We start from the raw sequence: 24,354 nt of genomic DNA, 5'->3' as shown, positions 1-24,354 counted from the left end.
TCTGTATTTATATATGTGTATATGTGTATATATGATATATTTCTATTTCTGCTTACATTCTTTTGCCATTTCTGTCAGTGCTGTGCTACTGGAAACAGAATTTCCCGGAGGAACCCACGCGAGGGATTAATAAAATTTTTATCTAATCTAATCTAATCTAACAAGAGAAGTTCAAGAAAAGGAGAAGGAAAGAAAAACAGAGGGGAAGAGGGACAGTGAAAAAAGACACTAAAAACCCGCTAGATCACCTGTTGGAAAAAAAAGAAGAAATCAAGCAAAAACAGAACAATGCTGCAGGGAAACCATGGCAACAACCTAGATAAGCATAAGTAACAGTAATAAATATTGAATGTTACTGAGCAGCACACAAAACTGACTATCTAATTGTCACGGTTCGGCATGGCAGACCGTGGGGGGGTGTGAGGAAGGAGGACCCAGGCGCGGTGCTCTGTGTGCGAACAGTGCGTTTATTTACAGTGATGGAAACAACAACAATAAATCCCCGTGCTTTCCCCAGACTCCCGTGTCGTGTCTTCTCCCAGTGTTTGTGCTCTCCGCTCCCGTGTCTCAGCACTCCCCGTGCTGGCTGCTGTCTGGCTCTCCACACCTCTCCTGGGGATACAATAGAAGCAGCCGTCAGGACACATATAACCGCGGGCATACACACACTAACTTGGCTCAACAGGAAGACTAACGTGGAGTCTCATGGAATGATCCCGCGTCGGTGGGAGCTCCAAGACTCTCTTAAGTAGCTCCCCCGACGAGGCCTGATCAGGAGCAGGTGTGTGGCTTCGGGTGTGGCCAGTCCGCCAGCAGGGCCACACCCACCAGGCCTGAAGGCGCCCACAGAGACACATACACACAGACACATATGCACAAGCATAGAGAAAGGGGAGCAACACCAAAAATACATAACAATATAACAGGTCCATGACTGCCCAGGGGTCCTGGGTCGCTCAGCCCCAGGACCCTGACACTAATAGCAGGTGTGGAGAGTCAGCCCTGCCCCCCAGGACATGAAGCAGCCATGGAGAAGATCCAGGCCCCAGACATCTAGAGGCCCCCCAGACCACGAGAGCACCCAGCCCCAGACACCAATGGGTGAGGACATCAGCCACTGCCAGGGAGTGTGGTGGGGGGAGACTCCTCGGGGGCCCTGAGATGTTATCAGAGAGGTGGAGTGCATACAAATAGGGGTGGGTTTTTATAATCGATTTATCGATTAAAATCAATTCTGGCTTGGATAACGTAAAATCGATTCATTAAAATCCTGAATCGATTTTTTAATATAAATTTATTTTGCCCGAAATGCCAGAATCTCAGGTGAAATCTCACAAAATTTCAACAACCACCAAACAGCTAAGACAGTAAGTGAGAGCAGGAACAAAGATGTAAACACACAGCGCAACACGCGGATCAGAATCAGTGAGATGTTGCCTTTCTCACGGTCGGGGCTGAAAGCCGACAGCTCGCTGATTCTGATCTGTTGGCGGGTCCGCGCTTTGTGTTCACGCCCTTTTTGCGCTGATTCTAAAGCTGTTAGTTTGATCTCTCTCCAAACAATATTGACCGAACCAGCAGCAAAAGAAGATCCAAACTACGCTTCACATAAACAACAACAACTCTGACTTTTACTGTTTTGCTTCCACCACGATGCACAGCTCTCGCTCTCTCTCTCTCTCTCTCTCTCTCTCTCTGTACTTCAAGAACAGTTTCCCGTCTAAAAATCTGTTTTCTGCATTATTCGCTTGCTTGTTACGCACAAATCTACCGTTGTTTACAGCGCTGTCGCCGCTGTTTTTTGTCCCTTTTACATTCTTCCGAAAAGAAAACCTAATTTCTGCTGTTCAATACTGAACCAATTTAAACTTTTTAAAATTATGCAAAATGCAAAACGCTTAACCATGTCTCTAATAAAACCGCTGCAACGTCAGAGGTAATGTTCATATGTTCATTAATGGTTTTCTTTCGTTTTTGATGTACTGCAGAATATTTTTATAAAATCCCAGGCCAGGAAAACCACCTTCATGTTTTTCTGTGTTTTATCTTCAGCTACTTTGACACAAAGGCATCTGCTGTGATGCTCACACCTTTGATAAAGTCTTGCGTGTGTCAGCTTCCTTTTTATTGATACAAAAATATGTAAATGTACTGATCTGAATTATAATATTTCTGACTGTCAAAATTTCCCAGATTTAAATCGAATTGAATCGAATCGAATTAAATCGAATCGTGGATCGAATCGATTCAGGACCTTGTGAATCGGAATTGAATCGATTCTAGAAATCAGTGATGATACCCAGCCCTACATACAAATACTCAGCACTCGCCCAACGTGGAGACACACAAATGAACACTGTACACACACTCACACTCCCCAAACATACTCTGTACCCTCAGGTACCATCACCCCCAGAGGGGCAATCCGCTCCCAGACACAGTTCAATTCAATTCAATTCAATTTTATTTATATAGCACCAAATCACAACAAAAGTCGCCTCAAGGCGTTTTATATTGTACAGTATATCCTATAATAATAGATACAGAGAAAAACCCAACAATCATATGACCCCCTATGAGCAAGCACTTTGGCAACAGTGCGAAGGAAAAACTCCCTTTTAACAGGAAGAAACCTCCAGCAGAACCAGGCTCAGGGAGGGGCGGGGCCATCTGCTGCGACCGGTTGGGGTGAGAGAAGGAAGACAGGATAAAGACATGCTGTGGAAGAGAGACAGAGATTAATAACAGGTATGATTCAATGCAGAGAGGTCTATTAACACATAGTGAGTGAGAAAGGTGACTGGAAAGGAAAAACTCAATGCATCATGGGAATCCCCAGCAGCCTACGTCTATTGGAGCATAACTAAGGGAGGATTCAGGGTCACCTGGTCCAGCCCTAACTATATGCTTTAGCAAAAAGGAAAGTTTGAAGCCTAATCTTAAAAGTAGAGATAGTGTCTGTCTCCCGAATCCAAACTGGAAGCTGATTCCACAGAAATGGCAGGGGGGCGACCGTGGCTCAGGGGGTTGGGAAGCGCACCTGTAACCGGAAGGTCGCCAGTTCGAGTCCTGGCCTTTCTGTCCTGGTCGTTGTGTCCTTGGGCAAGACACTTTACCCTACCGCCTACTGGTGTTGGCCAGAGGGGCCGATGGCGCGATATGGCAGCCTCGCCTCTGTCAGTCTGCCCCAGGGCAGCTGTGGCTACAACCCTAGCTTGCCTCCACCAGTGTATGAATGTGAGCGTGAATGAATAATGGCATTGTAAAGCGCTTTGGGTGCCTTGAAAAGCGCTATATAAATCCAATCCATTATTATTATTAGATGTTTCCCTTTGCTTTGGGGTGGAGACAAGTGGACCCCCCCTGGTCCTTCAGCAGCAGGGAGGCCCAGACTCCCGACCAACTCCTCCTCCTCCTGGCCCCCCAACCCCTTTCTTGGGTTTCTGCTACCTGAGGTACTCACTAAGCACATGGTCAGTCGTGGCCATCTTTCTGATGTATTCATGAATCTTTGTTGTTTCCTTCTGACACTTACTAGTTGTTACTACACTTCTCCAGTCTGAAAGAAGTCTTGTGAATGATCTGGGTTAGGGGGTTCCTGACTGTAAAGAACAGCAGTGGGAGCAGAGCATCTCTGTTTTGATGGTCACATGTGCAATTGTCTTGAAGTTGGCCTCTAGTGCTGTTTGCCACATACCACTGAATTTCTGATAATGGCTCTGGCATTTCTGTTAGTTCCTCTCTAGGCTCAGCTTCTGTACTGAGCCATGTGCCTCTTCATTTTATCCACTAAGTTAACTGGCTTGTTACATGCCAGTAGTCGGATGGGGATCGTGTCCCGCCTTTGGGAAACCATTCTAGGTGCAGATCATCCACGAGCATCTAGTTCTACCAGACGCTCATGGAGTGCAGTTAGCTTCTTTAGCCATTACATGTGAATCATGTCAGTGCCTGGTGCTGTACTACTCTTCATGTTTGAGGCTCTTTCTTGGATGTCTGCCACTGTGATGGTTGCTGGACCCTGTTCAGGGAGGTGCTATTCGATCCACTAGACACTGAATATTCAAGTCAAAGTCAAAAAAACTTTTTTTTATCCCCAAGGGGCAATTAAGATAGATGATACCTTGCCGACCATACATACAATACACAAACATCTTGTGATTGTGACAAAGAATGGATCAAACAGGTGCAAAATGAGCAGAAGAAGAGATTTAAAATGGCAAAAACAGAAAACAAAAAGAAGATAGAAAGGAAGCTACAGTACAGCAACATCTGTGAGGAGGTGTGCAAAATCAGTGCTCTGGCTACAGCAAAAAGAAAACATTAACACTCAACCAGTTCTTCAATAGATTCAACCCTATGGTCACACCCACTCCCACTGCTTCTTCTTCTCCTTGCATTTCTAACGTAGCAGCTGCTTCCTCTCACACCTGTGTCCCCACCTCTGTCTGTCACAGACACAAGGGTAAGAAGCTGGCCCAGATGGTGTGTGTCCAAGGCTTCTTAGGGTTGTATTGCCCAACTGTGTCCACCTCTCTACAGGATCTTAAATCTAACTCTACAGTTGGGGCGGGTGCCGACACTTCGGAAAACATCCTGTATTGTGCCAGTAAAAAATAATAATTGCACATCATGAAAACCCTGAGAGGTCAAAGACTAACTTGAGCCACTGCAGTTTGCATACAAACCACACATTGGAGTGAACGATGTTGCCCTACATAATTCACCGTGAGAGAATGATGTTCTTGCACTTACCTCCAACCAAATATGCTCAAAGTTGTTGCCTGTACAACAGCAAAACTGCTTATAGAGATTGGGATCAGAGGACAGGCACAACGGCAGGCTATAAGAGAACTGGCTAACACTGCGGAGAGGACCACTGGCTATGGCTAAAAAGGGCTGACATCACCTGGGCAGCTAAGGCAGTAAGCTAACTGCGATACACATGCCCAGGATTGATCGACCCGTGGTGGGCATGCCTCAAAAGGGGGCGATACAGCTGTCTCAGGGCCTCCTGGGGACTGTGCAGTTAACCTCATGGTAGTGAAACTAAAAGGATGAATGAAAGAATGGGAAAGAAAAATGTTCCGCTCTTCTCCCCTCTTCTGGGAGGCAGTGGGGAGGTAGAGCATACAGCCCGATCTGGCGGGGAGGTGTGGGAAGCCAGATCAGGTGCCCCCCTTCCGGCTCTCCTCTCTGCTCTCTCCTGTCTTATCTTACTTACTTGTCTTACTTCTCTCTATCACTTTTTCTGTCCCTTTGAAATGAGGCTCCATAAATATTAAAGAGGTAAGTATTTCTCAGTTGCAGTGAATAGATAGAATAAACTGTAGAAAACAAAACAGCTAAACAACTAAGGTCCACTACTTCTGATGTGTCCCAAATTTTAATATGATAATTTAGATCAGATCTCTAATACCTAAACCTAACCAAGGAAAAATGGCAGATTAGCTTGGGTAAAAGAATGAAAGTTGAGGCACACAATGATGTGTGCCGCTGGTGAAGTTTCTGGGCTGCTTTTCCTCATAACAGCCATACCCCAAGATTTTCTCCATTTAAATGCATTTAAAAGCATTGTCAGGGATTGTAACATCTAGTTCTTTTACTGAATCAGAACTCTGGAGTGATCCAGTGGCTGCTGCGAAAGGGCAGCTGACAATCAGCAAAAGACCAGATGACAGACTGGAAAGACTGCTGACAGGAGGGAATAGACCCTAATACGGCTGCTGTGGGTTAACGCCTCATACCAGCAGGACCCAGCACTTTTTAGCGTACTTGGGTACACCCATTATGTCACGACCTGCAGGATCGGCAAGGCACTGATCAGAATCTCCCCACTCCTAGCTCTCCTTTTCTTCTCTCTCCCCTCCTCTCTCCCTCTATCTCCCCCCGCTCTCTCTCTCTCTCTGCTGTTTTGCCGGGGCGGAACTCATGGTGGGTTCACGCCCTCGGTCCACGCCTTCCTGGGCCTCATCAGATCAGCTGGTACTTTAGAGGGAGAAGGTCAGCTGTTCAACGCTGGATTGTTGTGAAGACTCTAGTCAGTACACGTCGAGCTCAAGTTTCCCGTGCCTCCATCTCAGAGAATTAACGTGTGTTTCTGTGTTCCTAGATTCCCCGGACCTGTCCCCGTGTGGAGTGTGGAAGGAGTGACTAGTCACTAGCGGAGAGAGAGAGGTTGAACTGAGCGCGTGTGTGATTCCCCCGTTTTCCCTGGAGCCCTGGAACCCTGCCCCTCACGTCTTGTATATAGCACTATCCCCGCACTGTCTGTACATACACTTGGTGAAGATCTGTAAATAGAATCATCTCTGTTAAAACGCTACTCTGGAGTCCTGCGAGTGGATCCTCAAAGCAACCCGCGGCAGTAACAATCCAGCCATACTATGGATCCAGCGGACTCGGCTCAGCAACCCGCCCCCTCTCCTTGTTGGAGCGACACGAGCAGATGCTACAACACATTAACCATCAGTTGCTTGCTCTCATTTAGGCTCTCGCTCAGCACATACCTCTGCCAGGTCCCACTACGCCTCCTCCGTCTGCTCCCTCACAGTCGCCAGCCCCGGAACCCTCCACGCCACCAACCCCCGCTTCTGTGGAGCCTCCGGAATGAGCTCTACCGTCACCGGAGCCATTTGCTGGTGAGTTCCACAAGTGTGCTGGTTTCCTAACACAGATTACGTTGCAGTTTAGGCAGCTGCGGCGGACATATGAAAGTGATGGAGCAAAGATAGCCTTTTTTGTTCAGTTACTCTGCGGTCAAGCCTTAAACTGGGCTCAAGCAGTGTTATGAACTGACTCGGAGATTGCCTATGCTGATTTTCTCTCAAAGTTTAAAAGTGTGTTTGAAAGGGGCACCGGAGCAGAGGCAGCGGGCCACCGTTTGCTGAACTTAAAACAAGGAAGACGGTGTATGGCGGACTTCTCTGTGGAGTTTTGGACACTGGCTGAGGAGACTGGATGGGGGAAGCCTGCGCTGATAAGTACTTTATTAAACAATGTTTATGATGAACTCAAGGGCGAACTACTAGTGAGGGAGCTACCCAAAACCTTGTCAGAGGTGATAACCTTGTGTGTGAATGTAGATGAACATTTGAGGGCGCGTCGCCGCACCAGCAACTACAGTTCCAAGAGGCCCATGGGGCGAGCGGAGACAGCTTCCGGTGGAAGCGGAAGTAGCAATCGGGATGTGGATCGCGGTGACGAGCCACTCTGCCTCCCACTCCCTTCAGGCGCTGATCGACTCCGGGGCGGAGCAGAGCTTCATGGATGCTTCCTTGGCTCTCAAACTCAAAATTGACACACAAGCATTGCCCCACTCATTGCAGGTCACCGCTTTAAATGGTCATTGTCTCCCCAATATAACTCATGTTACAGAACCCGTGTCCCTAACCCTGTCTGGTAACCACACTGAAACGTTACAGTTTTATGTCTTTCAAGCTCCTCTCACACCCCTAGTGCTAGGATTTCCATGGTTGCGTCAGCATAACCCCGTACTCTAGAGGGTTCTAGGGTGGGGTGAGGAGTGCCACATGACCTGTTTAAAAGCAGCTACTCCCGTAAAAACATCTAACCCACAACCACACGAGCCCCCTGACCTTTCAGCCGTCCCGTCAGAGTATCACGATCTCAAGCAAGTGTTTTGTAAGGACCGAGCTCGCTCTCTTCCTCCTCACCGCCCTTATGATTGCAGTATTGATTTGTTCCCAGGTGCACCTCTTCCCACTAGTCGCTTGTACAGCCTCTCTCAACCTGAATGTGAATGCATGGAGAAGTACATTAATGAATCCTTGGCTAATGGACTGATTCGCCCCTCTTCATCCCCCGTGGCTGCTGGGTTCTTTTTTGTAACTAAAAAGGATAAAAGCCTTCGGCCATGTATTGATTTCTGGGGCCTCAATAACATTACCATTAAGAACAAATACCCTCTGCCACTCTTATCTTCTGCTTTTGAACTCCTGCAGGGGGCAACCATTTTCACTAAACTCGATCTGCGAAATGCTTACCACTTAGTCAGGATAAAAGAGGGAGATCAGTGGAAAACAGCCTTCAACACGCACCTGGGCCATTTTGAATACTTGATCATGCCGTTTGGACTAACTAATGCCCCCGCTGTTTTTCAGGGTCTAGTCAATGATGTTCTCCGAGATTTCATCAATCGTTTTGTGTTTGTGTACCTTGACGACATCCTCATCTTCTCCCACTCTCTCTCTGATCATGTAAGCCACGTCAGACAAGTCCTGCAACGCCTCCTGGAGAATCGCCTGTTTGTTAAAGGGGAGAAGTGCGAGTTTCATTTGAGTACTGTGTCATTCTTGGGTTACATCATCGAACGGGGCGATTTAAGAGCCGACCCAGCTAAGGTGCAAGCAGTCTTGGACTGGCCCACTCCACCTAATCGTAAGCAGCTTCAACGGTTCCTCGGTTTTGCCAACTTTTATCGGAGGTTCATTCGTGACTACAGCAAGATTGCTTTGCCGCTAACCCATTTAACTTCCCCTAAGGTATCGTTCTGCTGGGATGATCGAGCTCAGGAGGCCTTCACCCAGCTAAAGAAATGCTTTGCTTCAGCTCCCATCCTCCGGCAACCAGATCTCAAGCGGCAGTTTATTGTAGAGGTGGACGCCTCAAATGTAGGAGTTGGAGCCGTTCTCTCTCAACAACAAGAGGGTAAGCTCCACCCCTGTGCTTACTTCTCCCGTCGTCTCTCTCCCGCAGAGCAGAACTACGACATCGGGGACCGGGAACTGCTGGCAATCAAACTCGCCCTGGAGGAGTGGCGCCATTGGCTAGAAGGCGCAGCAGAACCCTTTGTAGTATGGACGGACCATAAGAACCTTGAATACATCCGGTCGGCTAAACGGCTAAACGCCCGACAAGCCAAGTGGGCTCTGTTCTTTACCAGATTCTGCTTCACCATCACCTACAGGCCCGGTTCTCGGAACATGAAACCCGATGCCCTTTCCCGCCAATTCACCGCCTCAGAGGATCACACCCGTGAGTCTCCCATTCTCCCTCCCACATGCGTCATCGGAGTCCTGTCGTGGGAGATCAAGTCCGCCATACGGGAGGTCCAGCGGGCGGAACCGGATCCAGGGACTGGTCCCCCTGGAGTGCTCTTTGTTCCCACGTCTGTTCGCTCACGAGTGCTACAATGGGCCCACGGGGGCAAACTCACTTGTCATCCGGGCATTCATCGCACCATCACCTTCATCCAGCGGTTCGCCTGGTGGCCCACACTGGCCAAGGACGTCCAGGAATACATCGCCATCTGCCCAACCTGTGCCCAGAATAAACCTGTCAACCAGCCCGCTGCTGGCCTACTCCATCCCCTACCTACGCCAAGCCACCCATGGTCCCACATTGCGGTTGATTTTGTCACTGGTCTTCCGCCGTCATCAGGTAACAGTTATCCTCACCACTGTCGACCGTTTTTCTAAAGCCGCCCACTTTGTTGCTCTCCCCAAGCTCCCTACTGCCCTAGAGACCGCCCAGCTTCTGTCAACTCATGTGTTTCGCCTCCACGGGATCCCAGCGGAAATAGTCTCGGACCGGGGTCAACAGTTCACCTCGCGTGTTTGGAAGGAGTTCTGCACCTAGTTAGGGGCCCAGGTCAGTCTCTCGTCAGGTTTTCATCCGCAGACCAACGGTCAGGCAGAACGGGCCAACCAAGAACTCCACAATCCACTAATCAAACCACCTGGAGTGAGCAACTGACGTGGGTGGAGTACGCCCCTAATAGCCTTACCTCGTCGGCCACAGGCATCTCTCCGTTCGAGGCCTCCCTGGGGTATCAACCTCCCCTGTTCCCTGCAATCGAAGGTGAGCACTTTGTGCCCTCTGTTCAGCAGCACCTGCGGCGATGTCGGCACGCATGGCGGGCCACTAGAACTGCCCTTCTTCACACTGCGGACAGAAACAAACAGCTGGCGGAAACAAACAGAGGCTCCCGTTGGGGGGGGGACTGTCACGACCTGCAGGATCGGCAAGGCGCTCATCAGAATCTCCCCACTCCTAGCTCTCCTTTTCTTCTCTCTCCCCTCCTCTCTCCCTCTATCTCCCCCCGCTCTCCCTCTCTCCCCTGTTTTGCCGGGGCGGAACTCATGGTGGGTTCACGCCCTCGGTCCATGCCTTCCTGGATTGGGAACACCTGGGCCTCATCAGATCAGCTGGTACTTTAGAGGGAGGAGGTCAGCTGTTCAACGCTGGATTGTTGTGAAGACTCTAGTCAGTACACGTCGAGCTCAAGTTTCCCGTGCCTCCATCTCAGAGAATTAACGTGTGTTTCTGTGTTCCTAGATTCCCCGGACCTGTCCCCGTGTTTCCCCGTGTGGAGTGTGGAAGGAGTGACTGGTCGCTAGTGGAGAGAGAGAGGTTGAACTGAGCGCGTATGTGATTCCCCCGTTTTCCCTGGAGCCCTGGAACCCTGCCCCTCACGTCTTGTATATAGCACTATCCCCGCACTGTCTGTAAATACACTTGGTGAAGATCTGTAAATAAAATCATCTCTGTTAAAACGCTACTCCGGAGTCCTGCGAGTGGATCCTCAAAGCAACCCGCGACACATTATTGCTACGGAAAACTCAAAGGAGAAGATACCCCTAGGGTCTGCGAGAGCAGGGGCGGAAGAAGACCCTTTCTGGATGGATTTAATGGCAACGAACCACGGAACGATATCAACGATGAATAGCTCAACCAGCATTGCAAATAATGGACCATCAATGATGGTAGGAAAGAAGCTGCAGAACTGCATTTGTGGCTGAGAAAGGGGCCTCGCATTGACACATACTTTATAAGAAGTAAGTCAAATCAGTCGAGTGAAGCCCAGAGGCAGGAGAATCCCCACAGTCCTCTGGGTATTAGGACCCCAATCGAAGTTCATTGTCGTACAGACTCCCCCATAGTCTCCAGATTGAACCTCAGTCAAATCCAGCCAGTAGCAGCTCCCAGTCTAGAGCTTAGCCAGCCTCACCCAATATTAGATTCTAGCTCAGGGCCCGGCCATTTAATATCAGCCCTTAGCTTGGAGTTTAGCCAACAACAGCTAGCAACACATTTGTGTATAGATGTAAGCCAGCCACAGTCAACACCATGTTCCAGCCCAGAGCCCATCCAGAAACAGCCGACAGAATCTTCCAACACTGAGTCTAGACAACCACTTCCAGCAAGGGAAAGGAAAATGGAAGGTAGGAAAGATCAGATTCTGTGGCCTGGATCCAGTGAGAAAAGAGAGTGGAAAACCATTGACTCAGAACTGGCTCTTATACTAGATCAAGAAAAGGGTCCAGTTGAAAGGAAGTTGGAGAACCTGGGGACCATCATCTACAGCATGGCTATTCAACTAAAAAGTTAGTTGGGCCAAATTTTCAAACCGAGGAATTTATCTGGGCCAGATATTTTTTTGCAGCCAGTAAGCAGCAGATCATGATCAATTTCAAACCCACACAACTGTATTGAAAAACTAGTAAGTTTTTATTCTTTTTTCCCCTGTAATTCTGGTGACCTCTCACAAATGCACACCAAAAGGTCCATTTAAAAAAAAGGGAGCTATAACCAAACTAATTTTTTTTGCTCATTTGTAATAATAACAACAACAACAACAAAAAAACATTTTGATAATTCCCTTTCAAATTAAAATAAATATTTTGCTGACCACTCACTTTTCCTGCCATGGATGGAACCCCATCCGTCACAAGTATACAGACATGCTTCATATCCAGACCATTTTCCTCAAAAAGAGCTGAAATCTTCTCAAACATTATTTCGCCAGCTGTGTGTCGCTCTAACGGTAGTAAGCCGAGCAATCTGCCATCCAAAAACGGACATATATGCACAACTGTGCATTATCAGTTCTGTCTGTGAACCCACCTTCTGCTATAGACATTACATCAGTTTTCTTCAGGTCATCTAACAGCATTTCAAACTCGTCTGATGCCAGAACTTCAGCTCTACGAATATTTGAACTGTCTGACAGGGATACGTTTTTAATAGCAGATGTCACACTTACTTTAATTTTTTCATCACTTGTCACCGCATCCACCACGGCCAGCATGCAGTATTTCGCGGTTTCAGAATCTGTGAAAGGCCTTTTCTTCTTCGCAAAGATCCAGCAAACACGAAGGGAAGCTGCTGCAGCTCTCTCTTGGGCTGTACAGGACCCTCACCATGGTAGTACAACTCCAGTTGTAAGATTATTAAACTCGCAATTAAACTGTACTTTTGCAGCCCTCTCCTGAGATTGCTCTGGAAAGTTTGTGTAGGAAGTCTGGTGTTTGTCATTGTGGTGCCTTTGTAAGTACCGCAACACACTCACTGCAAATTAAACACATAGGTTTAGCATTTGGATTTGACTGTAAAATGAATAAGTATTTGTCAGTCCAGGCAGGGTTAAACCGACGGTTTTCATTGTCAACTTTTGGACCGAGAAAGACATGCTGTTGTCACCAGTGTTGGTCAAGTTACTTGAAAAAAGTAATCAGTTACTAATTACTGATTACTTCCCCCCAAAAGTAATCCCGTTACTTTACTGATTACTTATTTTCAAAAGTAATTAATTACTTAGTTACTTAGTTACTTTTTAAAAACACAATTTACAACCTGAATAGGTGATAAAGCGATAGATCTTTCAGCCCAGTTCTACTTTTTCTGCATAATCCATCATACAAAATGTAATCAAATGGAAACGTCTCTTAAAACGTTAAATCTTTTAACTTTATGCATCAAGCAAAAACTTAATTATATGCAACATTCTCTGACTGGAAGAAATTTGTTTAACATTTAAACCTATTTTCTGCTCATTCCAGCACATAAAATAAAATATGTTTTTATGTTTACACTCACTCTTTCAAATAGATGCAAGTAAAACACAGCAGAAAATAAATAAAATCAAAGACTAGCGGTCCTGTTGCTCTATTTTCACCTGTAAAGCAGGAGTGGGGTAGGCGGAGGTTTACCCTGGTGCAGGTGTGCCGTGGCGGTCAGTGGAAGAATCCGCGAGTTTCTCTGTGAATTTCCCATTACAGTCGTAGCGCACTTGGTGCTTGCCTGGAAGTTTAGGGGTTTTTTCCGCTGTAAAAAGAAGTTTTCTTCCCACGCACAATGGACAGTAATGTTTTTGTCACTTTTTATGGAATCAAACTCAAAATAAGGTCAGTACTTCCATGCTTTAAACGCTGCACGCTCATACTCTCTCCCGCACTCGATATATTATCCATTCTTGATCTGTGAACAAGGAACGTCGCACTCGCTTACGTCACTGTCATGAGACATTCTTGCAAAAAATCACGGTTTTAGCAACGCAGTAACGCAGCGTTCCTACGGGAAAGTAACGGTAATCTAATTACCGTTTTTGCAATAGTAATCCCTTACATTACTCGTTACTTGAAAAAAGTAATCAGATTACAGTAACGCGTTACAAGTAACGCGTTACTGCCCATCTCTGGTTGTCACATCATATATTACGATGATAGTTTAATATGTTTACATCACGGTGCATTGTGGGTTAAATATTGCTAGGCTACTAGGAGTGTTGCATTCACAGTCTACACTACACTGTAGGAATTTATAATTTTTTTAGTTTTTTTAATTAATTAATTTATTAATTAATTAATTTATTTATTTTTTGCATTTTCTTTGTGTTTCTGCCAGGACCACAAGCAGGGCCACTCGCAGGTTGCTTCTGGGCCGCATGTGGTCCGCGGGCCACCATTTGAATAGGCTTGATCTACAGTTATGGGGTTGAGCGGTTTGGGGTAAAAAACAAGAGTCAGAGACAGGAGAAAGGCCCTTAAAACCAGTTAAAGTCCAGGAGACAGTGGAAAATTGACAGATTAGTGAAAGAGAGAAGACAACTGAGGAAACAGTGGAGGAGGGCCAATGAGACAGAAAGGGAGGGACTCACTGCCCTGCAGGAGGAAATAAAGCAACAACTTAGTAAGCTGCGAAGAGCAGAACACCTCAGACAACAACGTAAGAAGAAAGAACGGACAAGGACCCTTTTCTACAGCAACCCAACAACTTTGTTAAGGGCCTTTTTGTCGAAGAGAAGAGCCGGTGCCTCAAAATGCCCATAAAAGACCTGGAAGATCATCTGAGGAAAACTTACTCTGATTATCAGAGACACGAGCCAGTTACCATTCCGAGTGATATGTCGCCTATCCAGGCACGTGAACACCAAATGGACATGGGACCACCTACATGGAGTGAAGTGAAGAAGGTAGTGAAGCAGGCAAGAGCAGCATCGGCCCCAGGACCTAATGGCATCTCATATAGGCTCTATAAAAACACCCCACGAGTCCTCAAATACCTGTGGAAGCTGATGAAGGTAGTGTGGCAGAAAGGAGTGATTCCAAAGGCTTGGCAAAAAGCAGGAGGTATTCTGATCCCTAAGGAGAAGAACTTTTCATCTATCAGCTAGTTTCGCCAGATCAGCCTGCTGAATGTAGAGGGAAAGATCTTCTTCAGTGTCCTGGCCCAAAGACTATCTACTTTCCTGCAGATAAACAACTATATTGACACATCAGTGCAGAAGGCCGGCATCCGGGGCTTCTCGGGATGTCTGGAGCATGCCAGCGTCATCTGGCACCAGATTAAAACTGCCAAGAAAGAACAAAGAGACCTTCATGTGGTCTTTTTAGACCTTGCCAACGCCTTTGGGTCAGTTCCACACAAGATCTTGTGGATGGCCTTCAACTATTTCAGCGTACCAAACCACATCACAGGACTGGTCAAGACCTACTTTCAGGATTTACAGTTTTGTGTGACAGCTGTTACGACCCGTCTAGGGCCAGGCCATAACATGAACGAGGCACTCGCTTCCCCCCCAAGACCCAAGCAGCCACAGGAAACAAGTCCGTTCGTTAAAGTGTGATTTATTTACAAGGTGGAAGAAAGAAGAGGAACAACAGAACGGGAGTGTCAACACTTCAGGGTGAGCCAAGGCCAAAATAATAAACAAAACAAATCTACATAAATCCCACACCCCTGACCTTACCAAAACAAGGTCAAAAATAAAGACAGAGTCTGACCTCCTTAACTAATTCAAAACAGGAGAAAAAACGGGTGATCAAAAGAAACGGCAGCTCACCCCTACCCACTCCACTTCCAACACTTTCAAGCCGCACTGCAGCCAGCGGCTGCCACAGTTACACTGCTGGGTAATGAGGAGAGACGCGAGGACCTCTCTAGCCGTAGCGCTCCAGCCTCCTTTTAATGGGCGGGTCCTCCAGCTGGAACCAGTCGCGTCGGGCCGGTGTATCCACGCACCAATCGGAGCAGAGCCCTGGCACAGCTGAATTAACATAACCAGATATTACCTGCCCAGAACAAACACATGAAAATACAAGTTCGTAACACCCCCTTCCATAAGAATTAAACAACCCTCCTATTGTTTAATTTCCAGACTAAGAGACCGCTCTCGACAGGGCATCAGCGATGACATTTTCCGTCCCTTTCTTATGTTTGATTTGCAGATTAAAATCTTGCAAAAGAAGGGACCAACGCATAAGCCTCTGATTTGAGTTTTGCATCTGGGAGAGAAACACCAATGGGTTATGGTCAGTGAATACTTGAACAGGTATAGAGCTGGATCCAATATACACCTCGAAATGCTGCAGGGCTAACAACAAAGCAAGGGCTTCCTTTTCAATAGTGCTGTAGTTCATCTGATGTTTGTTGAACTTTTTGGAAAAATAGCAAATTGGGCGATCCACGCCGTGACGGTCTTCCTGCATAAGGACAGCTCCTGCGCCAGACGCACTAGCATCAACCTCGAGCTTGAAAGGGCACATGAAATTAGGTGCCGTAAGAACAGGGGAACTGCACAGCAATGCTTTCGCAGACTCGAAAGCAGTCTGACAAACAGGCATCCACACAAAAGGCTTCACCGGGCTGATCAAATCGGTGAGAGGAACAACAACAGTAGCGAAGTTCTTACAAAAACCTCTGTAATAACCACACATTCCCAGAAATCGGCGCAGCGCCCTTCTCGTTTGGGGAACCGGAAACTCGACAATAGCCTGTATTTTTGCAGTCACCGGCCGTACCTGTCCCTGACCCACCTGTTTCCCCAGGTATGTGATGGTGGCTCTGCCAAATTCACATTTGGCCAGGTTTAGAGTAAGCGAGGCTTTCTGAAAACGGCTGAAAACGAGAGAGAGGGTTTGTAAGTGGTCAGACCAGGTGGATGAGTAAATGACAACATCATCTAAGTAGGCATCGCAGTTATTCACGCCCACCAGTACTTTGGCCATAAGGCGCTGGAACGTAGCGGGCGCATTACGCAACCCAAACGGCATAACCGTGTACTGGAGAAAATGATCTGGCGTGACAAAAGCAGATATTTCAGATGCTCTGGGGGTTAAGGGTACTTGCCAGTAACCTTTTAACAGATCAAGTTTGGTTACAAAAGATGCTGATCCCACTCTATCAATACAATCCTCCATTCTAGGAAGAGGAAATGAATCCGGTTTGGTAACAGCGTTAACTTTCCTGTAATCATTACAAAACCGAGGAGTATTGTCAGATTTTGGTACCAGCACACACGGCGAGCTCCACGCGCTGGCGCTCGGAATGGCTAAACCGTGTTCTAAGAGATAGTCAACCTCCTTCTGCATTATCGCTCTTTTCACTGGATTTACTCGATAGGCATGCTGCTTAATCGGTTTATGTCCTTCCACGTCAATGTCGTGGCACAGGACTGCAGTTTGACGAGGATGATCAGAAAAAAGTGATAAATTATTCTCTATCAGATCAGTGATGTCAGCTCGAGCGGGCTCAGACAGGTGGGCTAAATATGTGTCTAAATCATTTAAGATCTCCGAATTTTTCAACCGACCGCTACCCAGCGCTTCACTTTTCTCGAGCAGTCCGTCATCAGAGGGTTCATAAGGAGAAACAACACTAGCGGTGCACACTGGAGATGGCTCACTCAAAGGGCTCCTCGAGTGATACGCTTTCAACATATTAATATGACAAACCCTGGACTTTCTCCGGCGATCTGGGGTCTGGATCACATAATTGTGGTCACTGAGTTTCTGTTCCACCACATAGGGGCCAGCGAACTGGGCTTGCAAACTGGACCCTACCACAGGCAGCAACACCAACACTTTCTTGCCTGGCTGGAGACTTCTGCAAACAGCCTTTTTATCATAACGAGCTTTCATCTTTGCCTGCGTATGTGTCAGATTTTCCCGAGCTAACTGGCATGCAAGGTGGAGTTTTTCTCGAAGTCCGCTAACATAATCAAGGACATTATGCTGGGTTTCAGAAGTGTCTGACAACCACTTCTCCTTCAGAAGCCGGAGGGGACCGCGGACCACATGTCCAAACACCAGGTCCGCAGGACTGAATCCCAAGGATTCCTGAGTGGCCTCCCTGACGGCAAACAGCAATAACGGCAGACCCTCATCCCATTCTCTACCAGACTCTGTGCAGAACTTGCGCAGCATAGCTTTGAGGGTTTGATGGAATCTCTCCAGAGCACCCTGGCTTTCTGGGTGGTATGGACTGGATTTTACATGTTTTACTTGCAACTCATCCGCGACCTGTGCAAACATTTTCGAAGTAAAATTCGTTCCTTGGTCTGTTTGTATAACCTTTGGAAGCCCGAAAGTAGAGAAAAACTTAATTAGTGCTTTTATTACCGGTTTTGCTTTCAGCGTGCGTAGTGGAATTGCCTCTGGGAACCTTGTTGCTGAACACATTATGGTAAGTATGTATTGGTGTCCGGCTTTTGATTTTGGCAGGGGGCCCACACAATCCAATATTACTTTTTCAAATGGCTCACCTATTACTGGAATAGGATGTAGCGGAGCAGGTGGAATTGGTCTGTTAGGTTTCCCCGCCACCTGACATGTGGTACAGGAACGGCAATATGCCACCACATCGGCTTTCAGCCCCGGCCAAAAGAAGTTACGCAACACCCGATAATAAGTTTTGTTCACCCCGAGGTGTCCAGCCATGCTGGCATCATGCGCTAAGCTAAGCACCTGCCCTCGATGTGGCTTCGGCACCACCACCTGCGTAGCACCACGCAAACCACTCTGGTCAGAGGACCACCTCCTCATAAGAACTCCATCTTGTACAAAAAAAGAAGTGGGGGATTTACCTTCTGCACTCGCGGCTGCGGACATAAAACAGGGAGCCAGTGACGAGTCATTCTGCTGAGCGGTTATCAATGCATCCCTATTTAACTTTTCATCCAGCTCTGGCATTAGTTTTGTCACATCATTGCCGCTTTCTATTCTGCCACTCTCACAGCTGGGAGACTTTCTTTCATCTAGCTTCGCCATAAATGTGTCAGCGACATCCATAACGTCGTCAAATTTTCGCGATTGCGCACGAGTAATAGCACAAACAGGAAACACACTTGATATAGGGGTGGCAGCATCAGTAACAGAAGCAACAGGCGTTTCCACCACTTCAGGCGGGGGAAAAACTGTCCCACCAGCCAAGTCATTTCCCAGAATAAATGAAACCCCTTTGATAGGCAACTGGGAACTCACGGCAACTTTAACATGCCCCGTTATTACGGGCGAATGCAAATGCACCTTGTGTAGCGGCGCCCGAAGAACGCTCATCTTAATTCCCCAGACTAACACATCTGAATCACAAGCAGTTTTATCTGACAATGGCAGTACACTGTCCAACATGAATGACTGATGCGCACCTGTGTCCCGAAGAATAGTAACAGGTACCTTATCCTTCTCTTCTCCCGTCACAGAAAAAAAGCCTTTGGTGATAAATGGTTTAAAACGCGGCTCTATTTCAGCATCCGTATGGTGCAAATCACGGGTGGAACGCATTTCGGGCGAAGGCACAACTTTAATAAGACCTACGCCAGCTGGATTTTTAGAGCCTTTGAGCTGCTCTTTCTTCCGGAGAGCGGGACAGACAGCGATCAGATGTCCGGGTTCGCGACAATAAAAACAGTCGCGATTTCCACCATCCTCCTGTCTATCCTTCCATCCTACCTTTGGTGACTTTATTTTCCTCTCCTGTCCCACCCTGATATTATGTGCGACAGCGGCTGAAAATATAGTTTTGTGAGTGAGAGTAAACTCATCAGCCATCACTGCAGCTTTGGCAAGTGACGTCACCTTTTGCTCATTCAGATAAATGACTACTTGGTCCGGCAAACATTTTTTAAATTCTTCTAACAAAAGAAGTTCCTTCAGCCCCTCAAAATCCTTCACTTTACTGGCCTGCAACCATCTTTCAAACAAGCGACTCTTTTCACGGGCAAACTCCACAAACGTCTGATTGGCAGTTTTTTCACACTTCCTAAATTTTTGACGATAGGCTTCTGGGACAAGCTCATATGCCTGCAACACAGTCTTCTTCATGATGTCATAATCAAGGCTATCTTCAATTGATAAACTGGTACACACCTCCTGGGCTTTGCCGACCAGTTTACATTGCAACAATAGTGGCCAAAACTCCTTCGGCCAGCTTAACGCGGCTGCTATACGCTCAAAAGCGTTAAAATAGGAGTCCACTTCGGCTTCACGGAACGGGGGGACCAGTTTAACGTGCTTAGTGATGTCAAAACCAGATGAGACAGTGGTGGAAGTACTAGGATGACTAGAGGCGGAGGGCTTTCGCTCCAGCTCCAAAGCTCTGACACGGAGGTGCATTGCCTGTACCTCAAGCTCTTTAGCACGGGTTTCCACCTCCCTTATACGGAGGGTCAAACGGAGATCCTCCGTAGACCGCCCCGCCAGGGGTTCCCTGGCCGTACCAGACTCAGGCGCTTCAGACACCCCCTCAGCCGCATCAGAGTCCACCTCAGCTGCATCAGACTCCACCCCAGCCGGGAGCACGTTAACAGGCCCTTTGGCGTCCGGCTCCGGCCCAGTCTCTGGAGCCACCTTCACACCCCTGCCGCCAGGCTGCTCTACAGCTGCCTTCGGGGCAGAAAGGATACCTCGCTCCACCAGCCCTGCACACAAAGCGTCCTTAACCTCCGCTTTACGGGCACCATAGGACACTTGAACATCATAAAAACTAGCAATAATCAGCAAATCCGCTTTCTTGCACCCCACTATTTTGTCCCATGAAGGCGAAGTTACAAAATCATCCAAAGAAAACTCCATAATCACACACACACCTACCACCCCCACAACAAGAAAACTGCCAAACAGACCAAACCACACGAGAAGAACCACAGAACAAGGCAGAGGACGAGCCCCCAATTCATGTTACGACCCGTCTAGGGCCAGGCAATAACATGAACGAGGCACTCGCTCCCCCCCAAGACCCAAGCAGCCACAGGAAACAAGTCCGTTCGTTAAAGTGTGATTTATTTACAAGGTGGAAGAAAGAAGAGGAACAACAGAACGGGAGTGTCAACACTTCAGGGTGAGCCAAGGCCAAAATAATAAACAAAACAAATCTACATAAATCCCACACCCCTGACCTTACCAAAACAAGGTCAAAAATAAAGACAGAGTCTGACCTCCTTAACTAATTCAAAACAGGAGAAAAAACGGGTGATCAAAAGAAACGGCAGCTCACCCCTACCCACTCCACTTCCAACACTTTCAAGCCACACTGCAGCCAGCGGCTGCCACAGTTACACTGCTGGGTAATGAGGAGAGACGCGAGGACCTCTCTAGCCGTAGCGCTCCAGCCTCCTTTTAATGGGCGGGTCCTCCAGCTGGAACCAGTCGCGTCGGGCCGGTGTATCCACGCACCAATCGGAGCAGAGCCCTGGCACAGCTGAATTAACATAACCAGATATTACCTGCCCAGAACAAACACATGAAAATACAAGTTCGTAACACAGCTGAGAACACCACCACAGCCTGGACGGTGGTACAATGCAGACCTCAATGATACGTTGCAACTAGAACAACTAAGGCAGAACTTGGCCAATGACCTCAAGCAGATTAAGAACACTGCACTCCCAGGGAAACTGAAGCTCTGGTGCTTCCAGTTTGGGTTATTACCCAGACTACTGTGGCCGTTGACAATGTAGGAGGTCTCACTCAATCATGCCAATCGACTACAGAGGCTAGTGAGCTCCTACGTTAAGAAGTGGCTCGGAATTCCCAAATGCCTCAGCAGCGTTGGACTCTATAGCGACGGGATACTGGCATTGCCTATCCCTAGCCTGCAAATGGCTGGAGCTCTTCGGCATCGTGACCCGTGGTGGGTCACATCCAACAGGGCAGAGGAGGATTTGGTCTTGGAGCAGTAGCACCTCAGTGGCAACAGGCATCTGTAACCGAACATCGAAAAATGGTGGTGGAGGAGGTGCGTCAACAGGAGGAAACAGCCAGACATTGTAGAGCCATATAGCTGGCTAAGCAGGGTCACTGGATGAATTGGGAGAGTGTGGAATAGAGGAAACTCTCAGGGAGTGAAATCTGGGGAATGGAGTCTAATAGACTAAGTTTCATCATTTGAGCGACATACGATGTGCTACCTTCCCCAAGAAATCTGCAGCTGTGGTTTGGAAATGACCCATCCTCCCCCCTGTGTACAGTCCCAGCAACACTCAAGCATGTCTTGGTTGGTTGTAAGACTAGCCTTACTCAGGGCAGATACACATGGTGACACAACGAGGTTCTCAGGTGTCTAGCTGAGAAAGTTGAGCGCAAAAGAAAATCCATCAATGCTCAAACCTTCATGAACGGAGAGGAGCGTCAGTTTCATCAACATTTGTCTGGGAGGGAGACAAGCCGAGGGCAAGCCCCTCAACCCCGGACGTGGGCCCGCTGAAGGTTGCCAGGGATTGGCAGATGCAGGTGGACTTGGATCAGAGGCTAATTTTTCCACAGAGATCATAACAACTACTCTGTGACCAGACCTCGTCCTTTGGTCTAACTCCCAAAAACTTGCGTATGTCATTGAGCTGACGGTACCATGGGAGGAAGCAATTGAGGAAGCGTTTGAGCATAAGAAGCTGCGGTATGCCAACTTGGCAGCTGAAGCAGAGGACAGAGGCTGGAAGATTAAGGTGCGCCCGGTGGAAGTGGGGTGCAGGGGCTTTGTTGCCAGCAAAACAGTAAAGCTGCTTATAGAGATTGGGATCAGAGGACAGGTACAACGGCAGGCTATAAGAGAACTAGTCTGTGAAGGTTCTCAGTCATCCAGGTCATCGTAGTCAAAGGAGTTTGCAAAGAAAAGCGTCTGGACTTCTTTAAGTTGCTTGAAGACGTTTCACCTCTCATCCGAGAAGCTTCTTCAGTTCTAAGGTCAAATGGCCGAGAGTCCCAGATTTAAACCCAGTGGGAGTATCCCCCCAAAGAGGGACAAAGGACCCCCTGGTGATCCTCTAATCACATGAGCCAAGGTGTGAAAGCGGGTGTGGGACCTAATCAGCCAGGGTTTCGGGTGAGCTCATTGTGAAACCTGGCCCCACCTTGTCATGTGAATTCCTGAGGTCAGATGGCCCAGGATGTGAGTGGGCGTTAAGGCGTCTGGGGAGGGAAATCAAAACTGGATTATAGATGGCAGACAGTTGGTGTCGTAAACCACCGCCTCTGTTCAAAGATGGTCGCTCACAGTGGACATAGATGGCCTCTTTCACTCCTCTTTCAAACCATCTGTCCTCTCTGTCCAAAATGTGAACATTGGCATCCTCGAAAGAGTGACCTTTATCCATTAAGATGCAGATGGACTGCTGAGTCTTGTCCTGTGGAGGTGGCTCTTCTATGTTGTGCCATACGCTTGTGAAGTGGCTGTTTGGTCTCTCCAATGTAGAGGTCTGGGCATTCCTCACTGCACTGTACAGCATACACCACGTTGTTCAGTCTGTGTTTTGGAGTTTTGTCTTTCGGGTGAACCAGTTTGTGTCTGAGTGTGTTGCTGGGTCTGAAGTACACTGGGATGTCGTGCTTGGAGAAAACTGGACAGACGCAACAACGTTGTCATCCCCTATGTAGCCGGTGTATCAGAGAAACTCAGGAGAGTTTTCTCCAAGCACGACATCCCAGTGTACTTCAGAGAAATACAGAAAATCACCCCCAGCCAGCGAGCCTTTTAATTCTCATACAAATAGCAGATTAGCTTTGTCAGACTCATGAATTTTCCAATAAAGTGATTCTTATTCTTATTATTGTCATGAACCTTTCCAGTATTGCTCCGTCTCCAGCCTCGCTGGGACTGTTCTCGTATCGTTCCCTCCATTGAGCACACACCTTGGATAGTTCAGTGGCAAACATCTTGTTTGTTCTCCTGACTTTAAATTGTCTGGCCTACCTGTTCAGGTATTCATAAAATGGCATAAATATAAAATAAAATCCAACTAATAACAACACTTTTTTCACATTTTAAACCATTAATTGTATTTCAGTTTGTATAAGCATGTATACATGCAAATACCTTTAATTTAACATTAAAATAATCTATAAAAATACACAAGACTTCAAGAAGTTTAAAGCTGAAACAATTGTATTAAAACTTAATTCACCGTCCTGGAAAGATATTTTTTTTTTCTGTATTTTAATTATGAAACATTTCAGTATTTGTACATGATGGTAAATTTCATTATTTCAGCTACCAGAATATTCAATAGGTTTGTTGTTGTTGTTGTATTGATAGTGACCATTCTTTGGGCTAATAACAGATCATCTTGTTGATTTTTGTTGTTGTTGATGTTTATGAAAATCATCTCTCTATGGTGGTGCTTCCTCTTTAAAAGTCCAGTGAAATCCACTGATTGGTGTCAGCTGCATTAGTCACAGAATTCCAGGTTCACTGAACACCCGTTTAAATATGTTAAATTACACAACATGTTGTAGAGCTGCCTTTGAGTATTGTCATTGTGAGCGCTGCTGTCAGACAGGCTCAGAAATATCAGATACAAAAGAACCTTTCAGCTGAAATACTCTGTATCTGAACTTTTGCTTCAGCCACTTGTTTCAACAGTTCTGTTAAAATAGGCCAGTGAAGTGAAATATTCCACAGGAAGCACAGGTGCATTTCTTTTCTATTCAAGTAAATATTCGAGCTCATGTGACAGATTTATGTATTTCTGTGTCAAAGAGGCTGAAATGGTAACAAATAAACTTGAATGTCAACTAAATGGAAAATGATTAAATTCAATTTAAACTAAATTATTGTTCGTTTTTCTGGTTGAATTTTAAAGCTATAACTGCAGCTACAAGCTTCCGTTCCCTGTTTTGCGATCCTACAAACAATGTGCAGGTAAATAATAACCAGAGTTGTGCAGTCAGGAAGAGACGGAGGGTGTTTGTAGACAGAGCCAATGGGAGTTCAGTGTTTGCGTGTGTTTGCACATCAGTGCGTGTCTGAGTGCGTGTGTATGCGCCCCCGCGTGCCCGCACAGTGTGTGTGTGTGTGTGTGTGGGGGGGGTCCTCTCCTCTCTACAGTGGACCTGTCGCACA

The 24,354-nt window shown here is 47.1% G+C and overlaps 1 protein-coding gene and 1 long non-coding RNA gene across 4 annotated transcripts in view; both read right to left on the bottom strand.

Moving 5' to 3' along the window:
• Window positions 1–24,354, bottom strand: part of ttc27 (tetratricopeptide repeat domain 27) — a 728,099-nt gene that overhangs the window by 187,524 nt on the left and 516,221 nt on the right. The gene's annotated exons all lie outside the window — the stretch shown is intronic.
• On the bottom strand, window positions 450–970 carry LOC112841906 (uncharacterized). Its single transcript, XR_003213375.1, has 2 exons — window positions 696–970; window positions 450–612 (listed from the first exon to the last, which is right to left on the bottom strand). It is a non-coding gene; the product is annotated as an uncharacterized LOC112841906 (long non-coding RNA).

Source organism: Oreochromis niloticus, linkage group LG13, assembly GCF_001858045.2.
Source record: "Oreochromis niloticus isolate F11D_XX linkage group LG13, O_niloticus_UMD_NMBU, whole genome shotgun sequence".
In the NCBI taxonomy this organism is placed as follows: Eukaryota; Metazoa; Chordata; class Actinopteri; order Cichliformes; family Cichlidae; genus Oreochromis; species Oreochromis niloticus.
This window is presented reverse-complemented; position numbering and strand designations above follow the sequence as displayed.